This window comes from Panulirus ornatus, chromosome 35 (genome assembly GCF_036320965.1).
Source record: "Panulirus ornatus isolate Po-2019 chromosome 35, ASM3632096v1, whole genome shotgun sequence".
NCBI lineage: Eukaryota > Metazoa > Arthropoda > Malacostraca > Decapoda > Palinuridae > Panulirus > Panulirus ornatus.
In genome coordinates, this window is record NC_092258.1 from 13,458,405 (window position 1) to 13,476,024 (window position 17,620).

The window sequence follows — 17,620 nt, forward strand, 5'->3', positions numbered from 1 at the left end:
TTCGACTTTATGAGCTCCGAATTTTTCCTGGCAGTGAGGCTTGCTTTAACCCTTTGGTGCTCCCTGCAGCACCCTGCAATTCTCATCCAAAATGTTAGGCTTGCAGTTATCCACAGACACTCGCCTATGGCACCCAGCTATGCCTTCAGCAATACTCATTTACAGCACTCAGCTTGTTCAGCTCTGGCAGCTACCTGCTACATCTCTAGCAGTGCTCACCACCAGCTCCTGGCTAGATCATCAGTAGCACTCATCTTTAGTGCTTGTTCAGCTCCAGTAACCCACACCTACAGCACCTGGCTACACCCCCAGCAGTGCTCAGCAACTTTGCTCCAGCACCACTCATCTACAACGCCCAGCTTGATCACCTACCATGCCTGGCTGCCGCAGCACTTGGCTCTACATCCGAGCATCATCCAAGTGCAGCAATTGGTGGTTCTTGCTGCGACCTGTCCACATCTGCAGGTCGCTATCCATGGAACTCTGTTGAAGTGCTGTCTACAAGTGCAATGAGCCTTCTACAAACAACACTAGCTGTCTGCAAGTAAGATGACCCAACTGTAGTCTGTGATAAGCTGTCTTAAAGTCTTCAAGAGAAACCATCACTCCAGTCCATGAGTTGGTGATATGATGTGGGATTTACTCTCTTTGGGTCCACCTGTTTAGTTATATTATTGAGGTAAGTTGGTGGACTAGGCTCTCATTAGGAAATGTTTAACAGATGCCAAGTGTTTAGTCACCACACTTCAAAACTGACCACTCACATGTAACAAGTAACTCATTAGCGATCTTTAACAGTTGCCAAGTGTCTAGTGACATTTGCACACTGACCTGTCAGTACTAATCAAGTAAACCACTAGTAAAATCTTTAACTGCTGCCAGGTGTATTAAGTGGATTCATCTGGACACTGATTATTTGTACTGACAACTAGGTTATTGCCGAATTTCTTGAAGTGATCCCAAGAGCTGAATTATTAGATTTACCATGATCCCTCATCTTGGGATGGGGTTACATTCCTAAAAGCAGGTCACAAGTTTAGATATGAAAGATGAGCTGTATGGAATTTTTATGGAATGTTCTAGCTTAACCATTGTCATTCCTTGTTAATGCTTTTTGCTAGTAAAATATGTAAGTACAGTTACAAACTTTTTTATCATTCTTATACAAAAAACTTGAGGTCTCTCTCTCTCTAGCACATAATTTACTTTGAAAACTTGTCAGATATTGAAAAATATTTGTTTATCGTAAATGGTGAGGTGCCTGAGGATTGGCGGAATGCGTGCATAGTGCCATTGTACAAAGGCAAAGGGGATAAGAGTGAGTGCTCAAATTACAGAGGTATAAGTTTGTTGAGTATTCCTGGTAAATTATATGGGAGGGTATTGATTGAAAGGGTGAAGGCATGTACAGAGCATCAGATTGGGGAAGAGCAGTGTGGTTTCAGAAGTGGTAGAGGATGTGTGGATCAGGTGTTTGCTTTGAAGAATGTATGTGAGAAATACTTAGAAAAGCAAATGGATTTGTATGTAGCATTTATGGATCTGGAGAAGGCATATGATAGAGTTGATAGAGATGCTCTGTGGAAGGTATTAAGAATATATGGTGTGGGAGGCAAGTTGTTAGAAGCAGTGAAAAGTTTTTATCGAGGATGTAAGGCATGTGTACGTGTAGGAAGAGAGGAAAGTGATTGGTTCTCAGTGAATGTAGGTTTGCGGCAGGGGTGTGTGATGTCTCCATGGTTGTTTAATTTGTTTATGGATGGGGTTGTTAGGGAGGTAAATGCAAGAGTCTTGGAAAGAGGGGCAAGTATGAAGTCTGTTGGGGATGAGAGAGCTTGGGAAGTGAGTCAGTTGTTGTTCGCTGATGATACAGCGCTGGTGGCGGATTCATGTGAGAAACTGCAGAAGCTGGTGACGGAGTTTGGTAAAGTGTGTGGAAGAAGAAAGTTAAGAGTAAATGTGAATAAGAGCAAGGTTATTAGGTACAGTAGGGTTGAGGGTCAAGTCAATTGGGAGGTGAGTTTGAATGGTGAAAAACTGGAGGAAGTGAAGTGTTTTAGATATCTGGGAGTGGATCTGTCAGCGGATGGAACCATGGAAGCGGAAGTGGATCATAGGGTGGGGGAGGGGGCGAAAATTTTGGGAGCCTTGAAAAATGTGTGGAAGTCGAGAACATTATCCCGGAAAGCAAAAATGGGTATGTTTGAAGGAATAGTAGTTCCAACAATGTTGTATGGTTGCGAGGCGTGGGCTATGGATAGAGTTGTGCGCAGGAGGATGGATGTGCTGGAAATGAGATGTTTGAGGACAATGTGTGGTGTGAGGTGGTTTGATTGAGTAAGTAACGTAAGGGTAAGAGAGATGTGTGGAAATAAAAAGAGCGTGGTTGAGAGAGCAGAAGAGGGTGTTTTAAAATGGTTTGGGCACATGGAGAGAATGAGTGAGGAAAGATTGACCAAGAGGATATATGTGTCGGAGGTGGAGGGAACGAGGAGAAGAGGGAGACCAAATTGGAGGTGGAAAGATGGAGTGAAAAAGATTTTGTGTGATCGGGGCCTGAACATGCAGGAGGGTGAAAGGAGGGCAAGGAATAGAGTGAATTGGAGCGATGTGGTATACAGGGGTTGACGTGCTGTCAGTGGATTGAATCAAGGCATGTGAAGCGTCCGGGGTAAACCATGGAAAGCTGTGTAGGTATGTATATTTGTGTGTGTGGACGTGTGTATGTACATGTGTATGGGGGGGTTGGGCCATTTCTTTCGTCTGTTTCCTTGCGCTACCTCGCAAATGCGGGAGACAGCGACAAAGTATAAAAAAAAAAAAAAAAAAAAAAAATAATTCATGCATAGTGCCATTGTACAAAGGCAAAGGGGATAAAGGTGAGTGCTCAAATTTCAGAGGTATAAGTTTTTTGAGTATTCCTGGGAAATTATATGGAAGGGTATTGACTGAGAGAGTGAAGGCATGAACAGAGCATCAGACTGGGGAAGAGCGGTGTGGTTTCAGAAGTGGTAGAGGATGTGTGGATCAGGTGTTTGCTTTGAAGAATGTATGTGAGAAATACTTGGAAAAGCAAATGGATTTGTATGTCGCATTTATGGATCTGGAGAAGGCATATGAGAAGAGTTGATAGAAATGCTCTGTGGAAGGTATTAAGAATATATGGTGTGGGAGGCAAGTTGTTAGAAGCAGTGAAAAGTTTTTATCAGGGATGTAAGGCATGTGTACGAGTAGGAAGAGAGGAAAGTGATTTGTTCTCAGTGAATGTCGGTTTGTGGCAGGGGTGTGTTGTTTAACCTGTTTTTGGATGGGGTTGTTAGGGAGGTGAATGCAAGAGTTTTGGAGAGAGGGGCAAGTATGCAGTCTGTTGTGGATGAGATAGCTTGGGAAGTGAGTCAGTTGTTGTTCGCTGATGATACAGCGCTGGTGGCTGATTTGGGTGAGAAACTGCAGAAGCTGGTGACTGAGTTTGGTAAAGTGTGTGAAAGAAGAAAGCTGAGAGTAAATGTGAATAATAGCAAGGTTATTAGTAATAATAGCAAGGTTAGTAGGGCTGAGGGACAAGTCAATTGGGAGGTAAGTTTGAATGGAGAAATACTGGAGGAGGTGAGTGTTTTAGATATCTGGGAGTGCATTTGGCAGCAGATGGAACCATGGAAGTGGAAATGAGTGACAGGGTGGGGGAGGGGGTGAAAGTTCTGGGAGCATTGAAAAATGTGTGGAAGGCAAGAGCATTATCTCGGAAAGCAAAAATGGGTATGTTTGAAGGAATTGTGGTTCGAACAATGTTATATGGTTGTGAGGCGTGGGCTATAGATAGAGTTGTGCGGAAGAGGGTGGATGTGCTGGAAATGAGAGTTTGAGGACAACATGTGGTGTGAGGTTGTTTGATTAAGTAATGAAAGGGTAAGAGAGATGTGTGGTAATAAAAAGAGTTTGGTTGAGAGAGCAGAAAGGGTGCTTTAAAATGGTTTGGTCACATGGAGAAAATGAGCGGGGACAGATTGACAAAGAGGATATATGTGTCAGAGGTGGAGGGAACGAGGAGGAGTGGAAAACGAAATTGGAGGTGGAAAGATGGAGTGAAAAAGATTTTGAGTGATTGGGCCCTGAACATGCAGGAGGGTGAAAGGCGTGTAAGGAATAGAGGGAATTGGAGCGATGTGGTATACCGGGGTCGACGTGCTGTCAGTGGATTGAACCAGGGCATGCGAAGCGTCTGGGGTAAGCCTTTGAAAGTTGTGTGGGGCCTGGATGTGGAAAGGGAGCTGTGGGTTTGGTGCATTTATACAGGACAGCTAGAAACTGAGTGTGAATGAATGTGGCCTTTGTTGTTTTTCCTAGCTCTACCTTGCGCAAATGCGGGGGTAGGGGGCCGTCATTTCATGTGTGGTGGGGTGGTGATGGAAATGAATAAGGGCAGCAAGTATGAATTATGTACATGTGTATATATGTATATGTCTGAGTGTTTATATGTATACGTTGAGATGTATTGGTATGTATATGTGTGTGTGTGTGGACGTGTATATATGTACATGTGTACGTGGGTGGGTTCTCCCATTCTTTCATCTGTTTCCTTGCGCTACCTCGCTAGCACGGGAAACAGCAAAAGTATGATAAAAAAGATATGATATATATATTTTATATTATATTTTATAATACTTTGTCGCTGTCTCCCGCGTTTGCGAGGTAGCGCAAGGAAACAGACGAAAGAAATGGCCCAACCCCCCCCATACACATGTATATACATACGTCCACACACGCAAATATACATACCTACACAGCTTTCCATTGTTTACCCCAGACGCTTCACATGCCTTGATTCAGTCCACTGACAGCACGTCAACCCCGGTATACCACATTGCTCCAATTCACTCTATTCCTTGCCCTCCTTTCACCCTCCTGCATGTTCAGGCCCCGATCACACAAAATCTTTTTCACTCCATCTTTCCACCTCCAATTTGGTCTCCCTCTTCTCCTTGTTCCCTCCACCTCCGACACATATATCCTCTTGGTCAATCTTTCCTCACTCATCCTCTCCATGTGCCCAAACCACTTCAAAACACCCTCTTCTGCTCTCTCAACCACGCTCTTTTTATTTCCACACATCTCTCTTACCCTTACGTTACTCACTCGATCAAACCACCTCACACCACACATTGTCCTCAAACATCTCATTTCCAGCACATCCATCCTCCTGCGCACAACTCTATCCATAGCCCACGCCTCGCAACCATACAACATTGTTGGAACCACTATTCCTTCAAACATACCCATTTTTGCTTTCCGAGATAATGTTCTCGACTTCCACACATTCTTCAAGGCCCCCAGGATTTTCGCCCCCTCCCCCACCCTATGATCCACTTCCGCTTCCATGGTTCCATCCGCTGCCAGATCCACTCCCAGATATCTAAAACACTTCACTTCCTCCAGTTTTTCTCCATTCAAACTCACCTCCCAATTGACTTGACCCTCAACCCTACTGTACCTAATAACCTTGCTCTTATTCACATTTACTCTTAACTTTCTTCTTCCACACACTTTTCCAAACTCAGTCACCAGCTTCTGCAGTTTCTCACATGAATCAGCCACCAGCGCTGTATCATCAGCGAACAACAACTGACTCACTTCCCAAGCTCTCTCATCCCCAACAGACTTCATACTTGCCCCTCTTTCCAAAACTCTTGCATTTACCTCCCTAACAACCCCATTCATAAACAAATTAAACAACCATGGAGACATCACACACCCCTGCCGCAAACCTACATTCACTGAGAACCAATCACTTTCCTCTCTTCCTACACGTACACATGCCTTACATCCTCGATAAAAACTTTTCACTGCTTCTAACAACTTGCCTCCCACACCATATATTCTTAATACCTTCCACAGAGCATCTCTATCAACTCTCTCATATGCCTTCTCCAGATCCATAAATGCTACATACAAATCCATTTGCTTTTCTAAGTATTTCTCACATACATTCTTCAAAGCAAACACCTGATCCACACATCCTCTACCACTTCTGAAACCACACTGCTCTTCCCCAATCTGATGCTCTATACATGCCTTCACCCTCTCAATCAATACCCTCCCATATAATTTACCAGGAATACTCAACAAACTTATACCTCTGTAATTTGAGCACTCACTCTTATCCCCTTTGCCTTTGTACAATGGCACTATGCACGCATTCCGCCAATCCTCAGGCACCTCACCATGAGTCATACATACATTGAATAACCTTACCAACCAGTCAACAATACAGTCACCCCCTTTTTTTATGAATTCCTCTGCAATACCATCCAAACCTGCTGCCTTGCCGGCTTTCATCTTCCGCAAAGCTTTCACTACCTCTTCTCTGTTTACCAAATCATTTTCCCTAACCCTCTCACTTTGCACACCACCTCGACCAAAACACCCTATATCTGCCACTCTATCATCAAACACATTCAACAAACCTTCAAAATACTCACTCCATCTCCTTCTCACATCACCGCTACTTGTTATCACCTCCCCATTTGCGCCCTTCACTGAAGTTCCCATTTGCTCCCTTGTCTTACGCACTTTATTTACCTCCTTCCAGAACATCTTTTTATTCTCCCTAAAATTTAATGATACTCTCTCACCCCAACTCTCATTTGCCCTTTTTTTCACCTCTTGCACCTTTCTCTTGACCTCCTGTCTCTTTCTTTTATACATCTCCCACTCAGTTGCATTTTTTCCCTGCAAAAATCGTCCAAATGCCTCTCTCTTCTCTTTCACTAATACTCTTACTTCTTCATCCCACCACACACTACCCTTTCTAATCAACCCACCTCCCACTCTTCTCATGCCACAAGCATCTTTTGCGCAATCCATCACTGATTCCCTAAATACATCCCATTCCTCCCCCACTCCCCTTACTTCCATTGTTCTCACCTTTTTCCATTCTGTACTCAGTCTCTCCTGGTACTTCCTCACACAGGTCTCCTTCTCAAGCTCACTTACTCTCACCACCCTCTTCACCCCAACATTCACTCTTCTTTTCTGAAAACCCATACAAATCTTCACCTTAGCCTCCACAAGATAATGATCAGACATCCCTCCAGTTGCACCTCTCAGCACATTAACATCCAAAAGTCTCTCTTTTCGCACGCCTGTCAATTAACACGTAATCCAATAACGCTCTCTGGCCATCTCTCCTACTTACATAAGTATACTTATGTATATCTCGCTTTTTAAACCAGGTATTCCCAATCATCAGTCCTTTTTCAGCACATAAATCTACAAGCTCTTCACCATTTCCATTTACAACACTGAACACCCCATGTATACCAATTATTCCCTCAACTGCCACATTACTCACCTTTGCATTCAAATCACCCATCACTATGACCCGGTCTCGTGCATCAAAACCACTAACACACTCATTCAGCTGCTCCCAAAACACTTGCCTCTCTTGATCTTTCTTCTCATGCCCAGGTGCATATGCACCAATAATCACCCACCTCTCTCCATCAACTTTCAGTTTTACCCATATTAATCGAGAATTTACTTTCTTACACTCTATCACATACTCCCACAACTCCTGTTTCAGGAGTATTGCTACTCCTTCCCTTGCTCTTGTCCTCTCACTAACCCCTGACTTTACTCCCCAGACATTCCAAACCACTATTCCCCTTTACCTTTGAGCTTCGTTTCACTCAGAACCAAAACATCCAGGTTCCTTTCCTCAAACATACTACCTATCTCTCCTTTTTTCACATCTTGGTTAAATCCACACACATTTAGGCACCCCACTCTGAGCCTTCGAGGAGGATGAGCACTCCCCGCGTGACTCCTTCTTCTGTTTCCCATTTTAGAAAGTTAATACAAGGAGGGGAGGATTTCTGGCCCCCCGCTCCCGTCCCCTCTATATTTATTTATATTTATTTATTTTGCTTTGTTGCTGTCTCCCCCATTTGCGAGGTAGCGCAAGGAAACAGACGAAAGGAATGGCCCAACCACCCCCATACACATGTATATACATACACGTCCCCACACGCAAATATACATACCCATACATCTCAATGCACACATATATATATACACACACAGACTTATACATATATACACCTGCACACAGTTCGCACTGTCTGCCTTTATTCATTCCCATCGTCACCTTGCCACACATGGAATAACATCCCCCTCCCCCCTCATGTGTGCGAGGAAGCGCTAGGAAAAGACAACAAAGGCCCCATTCATTCACACTCAGTCTCTAGCTGTCATGCAATAATGCCCGAAACCACAGCTCCCTTTCCACATCCAGGCCCCACAGAACTTTCCATGGTTTACCCCAGACGCTTCACATGCCCTGATCCAATCCATTGACAGCATGTCGACCCTGGTATACCACATCGATCCAATTCACTCTATTCCTTGCCCGCCTTTCACCCTCCTGAATGTTCAGGCCCCGATCACTCAAAATCTTTTTCACTCCATCTGTCCACCTCCAATTTGGTCTCCCACTTCTCCTCATTCCCTTCACCTCCGACACATATATCCTCTTTGTCAATCTTTCCTCACTCATTCTCTCCATGTGCCCAAACCATTTCAAAACACACTCTTCTGCTCTCTCAACCACGCTCTTCTTATTTCCACACATCTCTCTTACCCTTACATTACTTACTCGATCAAACCACCTCGCACCACATATTGTCCTCAAACATCTCATTTCCAGCACATCCACCCTCCTGCGCACAATCTATCCATAGCCCACACCTCGCAACCATACAACATTGTTGGGACCACTATTCCTTCAAACATAGCCATTTTTGCTTTCTGAGATAATGTTCTCGACTTCCACATATTCTTCGAGGCTCCCAGGATTTTTGCCCCCTCCCCCACCCTATGATTCACTTCCGCTTCCATGGTTCCATCCGCTGCCAAATCCACTCCCGGATATCTAAAACACTTCACTTCCTCCAGTTTTTCTCCATACAAACTTACCTCCCAATCGACTTGTCCCTCAAACCTACTGTACCTAATAACCTTGCTCTTATTCACATTTATTCTCTGCTTTCTTCTTTCACACACTTTTCCAAACTCAGTTACCAGCTTCTGCAGTTTCTCACCCGAATCAGCCACCAGCGCTGTATCACCAGCGAACAACAACTGACTCACTTCCCAAGCTCTCTCATCCACACAGACTGCATACTTGCCCCTCTCTCCAAAACTCTTGCATTCACCTCCCCAACAATCATATCCATAAACAAATTAAACAACCATGGAGACATCACGCACCCTTGCCGCAAACAGACATTCACTGAGAACAAATCACTTTCCTCTCTTCCTACTCGTACACATGCCTTAAATCTTTGATAAAAACTTTTCACTGCTCCTAGGAACTTACCTCTCACACCATGAACTCTTAATACCCTAATACCTTCCACAGAGCATCTCTGTCAACTCTATCATATGCCTTCTCCAGATCCATAAATGTTACATGCAAATCTATTTGGTTTTTTTAACTATTTCTCACATATATTCTTCAAAGCAAACACCTGATCCACACACCCTCTACCACCTCTGAAACCACACTGCTCTTCCCCAATCTGATGCTCTGTACATGCCTTCACCCTCTCAATCAATACCCTTCCATATAATTTCCCAGGAATACTCAACAAACTTATACCTCTGTAATTTGAGCACTCACCTTTATTCCCTTTGCCTTTGTACAGTGGCACTCTGCATGCATTTTGCCAATCCTCAGGCACTTCACCATGAACCATACATACATTGAATATCCTCACCAACCAGTCAACAATACAGTCACCCCCTTTTTTAATAAATTCCACTGCAATAGCATCCAAACCTGTCGCCTTGCCGGCTTTCATCTTCCGCAAAGCTTTCACTACCCCTTCTCTGTTTACCAAATTATTCTCCCTGACCCCTCTCACTTCGCACACCACCTCAACCCAAGCACCCTATATCTGCCACTTTGTCATCTAACACGTTCAGCAAAACTTTGAAATACTCACTCCATCTCCTCACATCACCACTACTTGTTATTACCTCCCCATTATCTCCCTTCACCGATGTTCCCATTCGTTCTCGTGGGAGTAAAGTCAGGGGTTGGTGAGAGCAGAAGAGCAAAGGAAGGAGTAGCACTACTCCTGAAACAGGAGTTGTGGGAGTATGTGATCGAGTGTAAGAAAGTAAACTCTAGATTGATATGGGTAAAACTGAAAGTGGATGGAGAGAGATGAGTGATTATTGGTGCCTATGAACCTGGGCATGAGTAGGAAGATCATGAGAGGCAAGTGTTTTGGGAGCAGGTGAGTGAGTATGTTAACAGTTTTGCTGCTCGAGACTGGGTTATAGTGATGGGTGATTTGAATGCAAAGGTGAGTAATGTGGCAGTTGAGGGAATGATTGGTGTACATGATGTGTTCAGTGTTGTGAATGGAAATGGTGAAGAACTTGTAGATTTGTGTGCTCAAAATGGACTGGTGATTGGGAATACCTAGTTTGAAAAGAGAGATATACATAAGTATACGTATGTAAGTAGGAGAGATGGCCAGAGAGCATTATTGGATTACGTGTTAATTGGTAGGCACGTGAAAGAGAGACTTTTGGATGTTAATGTGCTGAGGGTGCATCTGGAGGGATGTCTGATCATTATCTTGTGGAGGCAAAGGTGAAGATTTTTAGAGGTTTTCAGAAAAGAAGAGAGACTGTTAGGGTGAAGAGAGTGGTGAGAGTAAGTGAGCTTGGGAAGGAAACTTGTGTGAGGAAGTATCATGAGAGACAGTGCAGAATGAAAAAAGGTGAGAACAAAGATGGTAAGGGGAGTGGGGAAGGAATGGGATATATTTAGGGAAGCAGTGATGGCTTGCACAAAAGATGCTTGTGGCATGAGAAGTGTGGGAGGTGGGCAGATTAGAAAGGGTAGTGAGTGGTGGGATGAAGAAGTAAGATTATTAGTGAAAGAGAAGAGAGAGGCATTTGGACAACTTTTGCAGGGAAATAGTGAAAATGACTGGGAGATATATAAAAGAAAGAGGCAGGAGGTCAAGAGAAAGGTGCAAGAGGTGAAAAAGAGGGCAAATGAGAGTTTGGGTGAGATAGTATCTTTAAATTTTAAGGAGAATAAAAAGATGTCTTGGAAGTAGGTATATACATGAGAAATGTGGGAGGTGGGCAGATTAGAAAGGGTAGTGAGTGGTGGGATGAAGAAGTAAGATTATTAGTGAAAGAGAAGGGAGAGGCATTTGGATGATTTTTGCAGGGAAAAAATGCAATTGAGTGGGAGATGTATAAAAGAAAGAGACAGGAAGTCAAGAGAAAGGTGCAAGAGGTGAAAAAGAGGGCAAATGAGAGTTGGGGCGAGAGAGTATCATTAAATTTTAGGGAGAATAAAAAGATGTTCTGGAAGGAGGTAAATAAAGTGCGTAAGACAAGGGAGCAAATGGGAACTTCAGTGAAGGGCGCAAATGGGGAGGTGATAACAAGTAGTGGTGATGTGAGAAGGAGATGGAGTGAGTATTTTGAAGGTTTGTTGAATGTGTTTGATGATAGAGTGGCAGATATAGGGTGTTTTGGTCGAGGTGGTGTGCAAAGTGAGAGGGTTAGGGAAAATGATTTGGTAAACAGAGAAGAGGTAGTAAAAGATTTGCGGAAGATGAAAGCCGACAAGGCAGCGGGTTTGGATGGTATTGCAGTGGAATTTATTAAAAAAGGGGGTGACTGTATTATTGACTGGTTGGTAAGGTTATTTAATGTATGTATGACTCATGGTGAGGTGCCTGAGGATTGGCGGAATGCGTGCATAGTGCCTTTGTACAAAGGCAAAGGGGATAAGAGTGACTGCTCAAATTACAGAGGTATAAGTTTGTTGAGTATTCCTGGTAACTTATATGGGAGGGTATTGATTGAGAGGGTGAAGGCATGTACAGAGCATCAGATTGGGGAAGAGCAGTGTGGTTTCAGAAGTGGTAGAGGATGTGTGGATCAGGTGTTTGCTTCGAAGAATGTATGTGAGAAATACTTAGAAAAGCAAATGGATTTGTATGTAGCATTTATGGATCTGGAGAAGGCATATGATAGAGTTAATAGAGATGTTCTGTGGGAGGTTTTAAGAATATATGGTGTGGGAGGCAAGTTGTTAGAAGCAGTGAAAAGTTTTTATCGAGGATGTAAGGCATGTGTACGTGTAGGAAGAGAGGAAAGTGATTGGTTCTCAGTGAATGTAGGTTTGTGGCAGGGGTGTGTGATGTCTCCATGGTTGTTTAATTTGTTTATGGATGGGGTTGTTAGGGAGGTAAATGCAAGAGTTATGGAGAGAGGGGCAAGCATGAAGTCTGTTGGGGATGAGAGAGCTTGGGAAGTGAGTCAGTTGTTGTTCGCTGATGATACAGCGCTGGTGGCTGATTCATGTGAGAAACTGCAGAAGCTGGTGACTGAGTTTGGTAAAGTGTGTGGAAGAAGAAAGTTAAGAGTAAATGTGAATAAGAGCAAGGTTATTAGGTACAGTAGGGTTGAGGGTCAAGTCAATTGGGAGGTGAGTTTAAATGGAGAAAAACTGGAGGAAGTGAAGTGTTTTAGATATCTGGGAGTGGATCTGTCAGTGGATGGAACCATGGAAGCGGAAGTGGATCATAGGGTGGGGGAGGGGGCGAAAATTTTGGGAGCCTTGAAAAATGTGTGGAAGTCGAGAACATTATCTCGGAAAGCAAAAATGGGTATGTTTGAAGGAATAGTGGTTCCAACAATGTTGTATGGTTGCGAGGCGTGGGCTATGGATAGAGTGGTGCGCAGGAGGATGGATGTGCTGGAAATGAGATGTTTGAGGAAAATGTGTGGTGTGAGGTGGTTTGATCGAGTAAGTAACGTAAGGGTAAGAGAGATGTGTGGAAATAAAAAGAGCGTGGTTGAGAGAGCAGAAGAGGGTGTTTTGAAATGGTTTGGGCACATGGAGAGAATGAGTGAGGAAAGATTGACCAAGAGGATATATGTGTCGGAGGTGGAGGGAACGAGGAGAAGAGGGAGACCAAATTGGAGGTGGAAAGATGGAGTGAAAAAGATTTTGTGTGATCGGGGCCTGAACATGCAGGAGGGTGAAAGGAGGGCAAGGAATAGAGTGAATTGGAGCGATGTGGTATACAGGGGTTGACGTGCTGTCAGTGGATTGAATCAGGGCATGTGAAGCGTCTGGGGTAAACCATGGAAAGCTGTGTAGGTATGTATATTTGCGTGTGTGGACGTGTGTATGTACATGTGTATGGGGGGGGGGTTGGGCCATTTCTTTCGTCTGTTTCCTTGCGCTACCTCGCAAACGCGGGAGACAGCGACAAAGTATATAAAAAAAAAAAAATATATATATATATATATATATATATATATATATATATATATATATATATGTATGTAACGCGGGAAATGGCGCATAGTTTGAAAGAAAGAAAATGTATATATTAGTAGTAGTAGTAGTAATTTTTTTATAATTTTATATATGTTCTCTATTGTATTAGTGAGGTAGCGCCAGAAACAGATGAAGACAAGTCTTCATTTGCTCACATCCACAATGTAGCTGTCATGTACATTGTATTGAAACCAGAGCCCCTCTCTGCATTTAACCCCATGCAGCTTTCCTTGGTTTCCCCAGACTGCTTCATATACCCTGGTTCATCCTATTGACATCATGTCATCCCGTGTATACCACATCTCTCTAGTTCACTCTGTCCCTTGCAAATTTGCCCCACCTCCATTTTCAGGCCATTAACTATCAGAGAATCTTTCATTCCATCCCTGTACCTCCTTCTTGGTTTTTCTTTTTACCTTGTTCCTCCCATTTCTGACAGGTTCTCTTAGTCACCCTTTCTTCACTCATCCTAACTAGTTCAGACCATTTCAGCACACCCTGTTTATCTCTCATACTCTCCCCTATTGCCATTGGACCTCTCTCTTATTTTATTATTTCTCATTGGATCAACCTTCCTTACACCACACATTACCCCCAAACATTTAATTTCCAACACATTCACTCTATTCTCTACATGTTTGTAGGCCCATGTCTTGCTTTCATACTTCTTTTTTAGGACCACTATCCCATCAAACACACTCATTTTTGCCCTTAAAGACAGTGACCTCTTTCCACACATACCACAGTGCACCCAAGACCTTTGTCCCCTTACCCACCCTACAGGTAATTTCAGCTCCCATGGTTCTGTTTACTGTAATGCCAACTCCCAGGTACATAAACCACTCAACTTCCTCCAACTCCTCCCCATTTAATCTTATTCTCCAATTAACCTCTGGTTTTACTGTTAAACCTTGCTTTTACTCAATTTTCTGCTAGCTTTTTCCTTTCACACACTACTCCAAACTCAGACACCATCTTTTTCAGTTTCTCACTTGAATTTGGCTCCAGCGACTTATCATCTGCGAACAACAATTTACTCATTTCTCAGGCCACTTCACCCTCCAGCAGACTGCATACCTGTTTCTCTCTCTCTCCACGATCCTTCCATTCACCTCCTTCAACACTCCATCAAAAATCAAATTAAACAGCCATGTTCACATCACACACCCTTACCACAGACCCTCCTTCTAATCCTGCACCCCCATCTCTTCCCTCAAAACTTATGCCATCTCCTATATACTCCTTGTGCAGGGATTTCCTAGGACTCTCCCAGCTTCAGATGGACAAGGCATATGGCTCAGATGGCTTACCTCCGTGGGCTCTAAGGGAGTGCACCTCAGAGCTGGCACCAATCCATGCTCATCCATTTCTTTCTTTCATACTTGAATCTTGTTTCCCACATTAAGCAAGGTAGTGTCAGGAAGAGACACAGAAAAGTCACATCTGCTCAAATCCATTGTTTAGCTGTCATAGGTGATGAAACAAAACCACAGCCTCATATACACATCCAGGCCCCACAGACATTACCATTGACTGCCATGTCCACTTCCAAGTATTTAAAACTCTTCACCACCAGTTTTCTCCATTCAAACCCAGAACCCAGCTAATCTGTCCCTCAACTCTGCTGAACCTAATAACTGTGCTTTTATTCACATTTACTCTCAACAACTTCTCTTTCCTCACACCTTACCAAACTCAGTCACCAACTTCTGCTGTTTCATACTTGAATCTGCCACCAGTGCTGTATCATCAGCAAACAAGAAATAACCCACTTCCCTGGCTCTCTCATCCCCTACAGAATGCATACTCCCCTCTCTCCAAGACTCCCATATTTATCTCCCTCACCACCTCACCCATAAATGAATTGCACAACCATGGTGACATCACACACCCCTGCTTCAGAACCATTCTTTCTTTTTTCTTCCTAATTGTACACCTGCCTTACTCACTTGATAAAAACTTTTCTGCTTCTGGCAACTTTGCTCACACACCGTACATTCATAAGACCTTCCACAAGGCATTTCTTATCAGCCCTATCATAAACCTTCTCCAGATCCATTAATGCCACATACAAATCCATTTCTTTCTTTAAGTATTTCTCACACATATTCTTTTGTTTAAATATTTGATCCACACATCCTCTACTACTTCTGTAGCCAATCTGATGCTCTGTACATGCCTTTACTCTCACAATCACTGCTCTCCCATACAACTTAACAGGTACATTCAACAGACTTAAACCTCTTTAGTTTGAACACACAACTTTATCCTTCTTGCCTTTAAACAGTGGCACTATACTTGCATTCCAGCAGTCCTCAGGCACCTCAACATGATCCATAGATACATAGAAAATCCTAACTAGCCAGTCATCAACACAGTCATCCCCTTTTTTAATAAATTTAGCCACAATACCACCTACTTCAGCCGCCTTACCACATTTCATCCTTCGTAAGGGTTTCACCACTTCATTCTTCATCAAATCACTCCATGAATCTTTCACTTTGCATATCACCCTGATCCAAACACCCTACATCTGCCACCCTATCGTCGAACACATTCAACAGTCCTTCAAAATACTCACTTTGTCTCCTCATTTAATCAACCTGTTACCACTTTCTCCTTCTGACCCTCTTCACCATTGTTCCTGTTTGTTCTCTCACTTTTTGCACATTATGAACTCCCTTTCAAAAATCTTATTGTCCCTAAAGTTCATTGGTTTTTGCTCACCCCAACTTGCATTTGCCCTCTTTTTCAACCATTGCACCATCTTCTTGACCTGCCTCTTTCTCTTATACATCCCCCAGTCATTTGCACTCCTTCCTATAAGTATCACCTAAATGCCTTCCTTTTCTCTTTATTTAGCAACTTTATTACTTCATCCCATTACTCTTTACTCTTTCAAATCTTCCTACATCCCACCATTCACATGCCACTTCCATCTCTCACACATGCCAGCACTGCTTCCCTAAATACCTTCCATTCCTCACCCACTCTCTTTGCTTCATTCACTCTCACCTTTTGTCATTCTAAACTCAATCCCTGCTGGTATTTCTTCACTCAAATCTCTTTTCCAAGCTAACTTATTTTTACCTTTCTCTTCTCACCAATTTTGTGTCCTCGTTCTTTAGAACATCTATAAATCTCCACCCTTACCTCCACAAGATAGTGATCAGACACCCCACCAGCTGCCTCTCTCAGCATATTTGCATCCCAAAGTCTCTCTTTTACATGCCTATCAATTAATAGGTAATCCAGTAATGCCTGATGACCATCTTTCCTGCTCACACGCATATACTTGTGTATATCCCTCTTTTTAATCCTGGTATTCCTAATCACCAATCCATTTTCAGTGCACAACTTCACAAGCTGTTCATAATTTCCATTCATAATACTGAATACCCTGTGCCCTCTAACCATACCCTCAATCACCACATCACTTACCTTTGCATTCGATCACCTATTACAAATACCTTGTCTCTTGCATCAAAACTGCTGATATTTTCACAAGCTGTTTCCAAAACACTTGCTTCACATAATCTTTCTTCTCATGGCCAGGTGCATAAGCACTAATAATCAGCCATCTCTCACCACCCACTTTCATTTTTATCCACATCACTCTCACAACTCCTGCTTCAGGAGTGGAGCTACTCCTTCACTAGCTCTTATTCTCTCATACCTCTCATAGAACCCAAGGGAGTGTGCCTCTTGAGTTAGCACCAATCCTTGCTCATCCATTTTGCCTGTCTGAAAACCCAGACTTTTCCTCCCGCTTGGAAATATACCTTAGTGGAGCCCATCCCTAGAAAGGAGACCTTTCTAATCCCTCTAACTATTGCCCCATGGCTCTCATTTATGCTATCTCCAAAGTCTTTGAAACTCATCTGAACTCTAACTTTCTCAAACACTTACAACTCCATTCCTTTCTTTCAGGTCACTAGCATGGATTTTGCAGAGCTAGGTCTGCTGGTGATCTTCACTCCTATGTGACTTACCTCTCAGGGATGTTTTGAAGCCTTTGTCATATCTCTCGACATTTCAGAAGCATTTGACAAGGTTTGGTGCTTGTCTTTGCTTTCTAAACTCCCTTCTCTCAGTTTTACTGTTTCTCCCTTCTCTAATGCATTGTTTCCTTCCTGGATGTTCCATCACAGCAGTCATCAGTGTAGTGACTTCCCCCTTCTGTCCTATCAACGGTAGTGTTCCTCAAGGTTGTGTCCTATAACCCACTCACTTTCT

The 17,620-nt window shown here is 43.2% G+C and overlaps 1 protein-coding gene across 3 annotated transcripts in view; it reads left to right on the forward strand.

Annotated features, from left to right (window-relative positions):
- Positions 1-17,620, forward strand: part of Gprk2 (G protein-coupled receptor kinase 2) — a 324,238-nt gene that overhangs the window by 217,368 nt on the left and 89,250 nt on the right. The gene's annotated exons all lie outside the window — the stretch shown is intronic.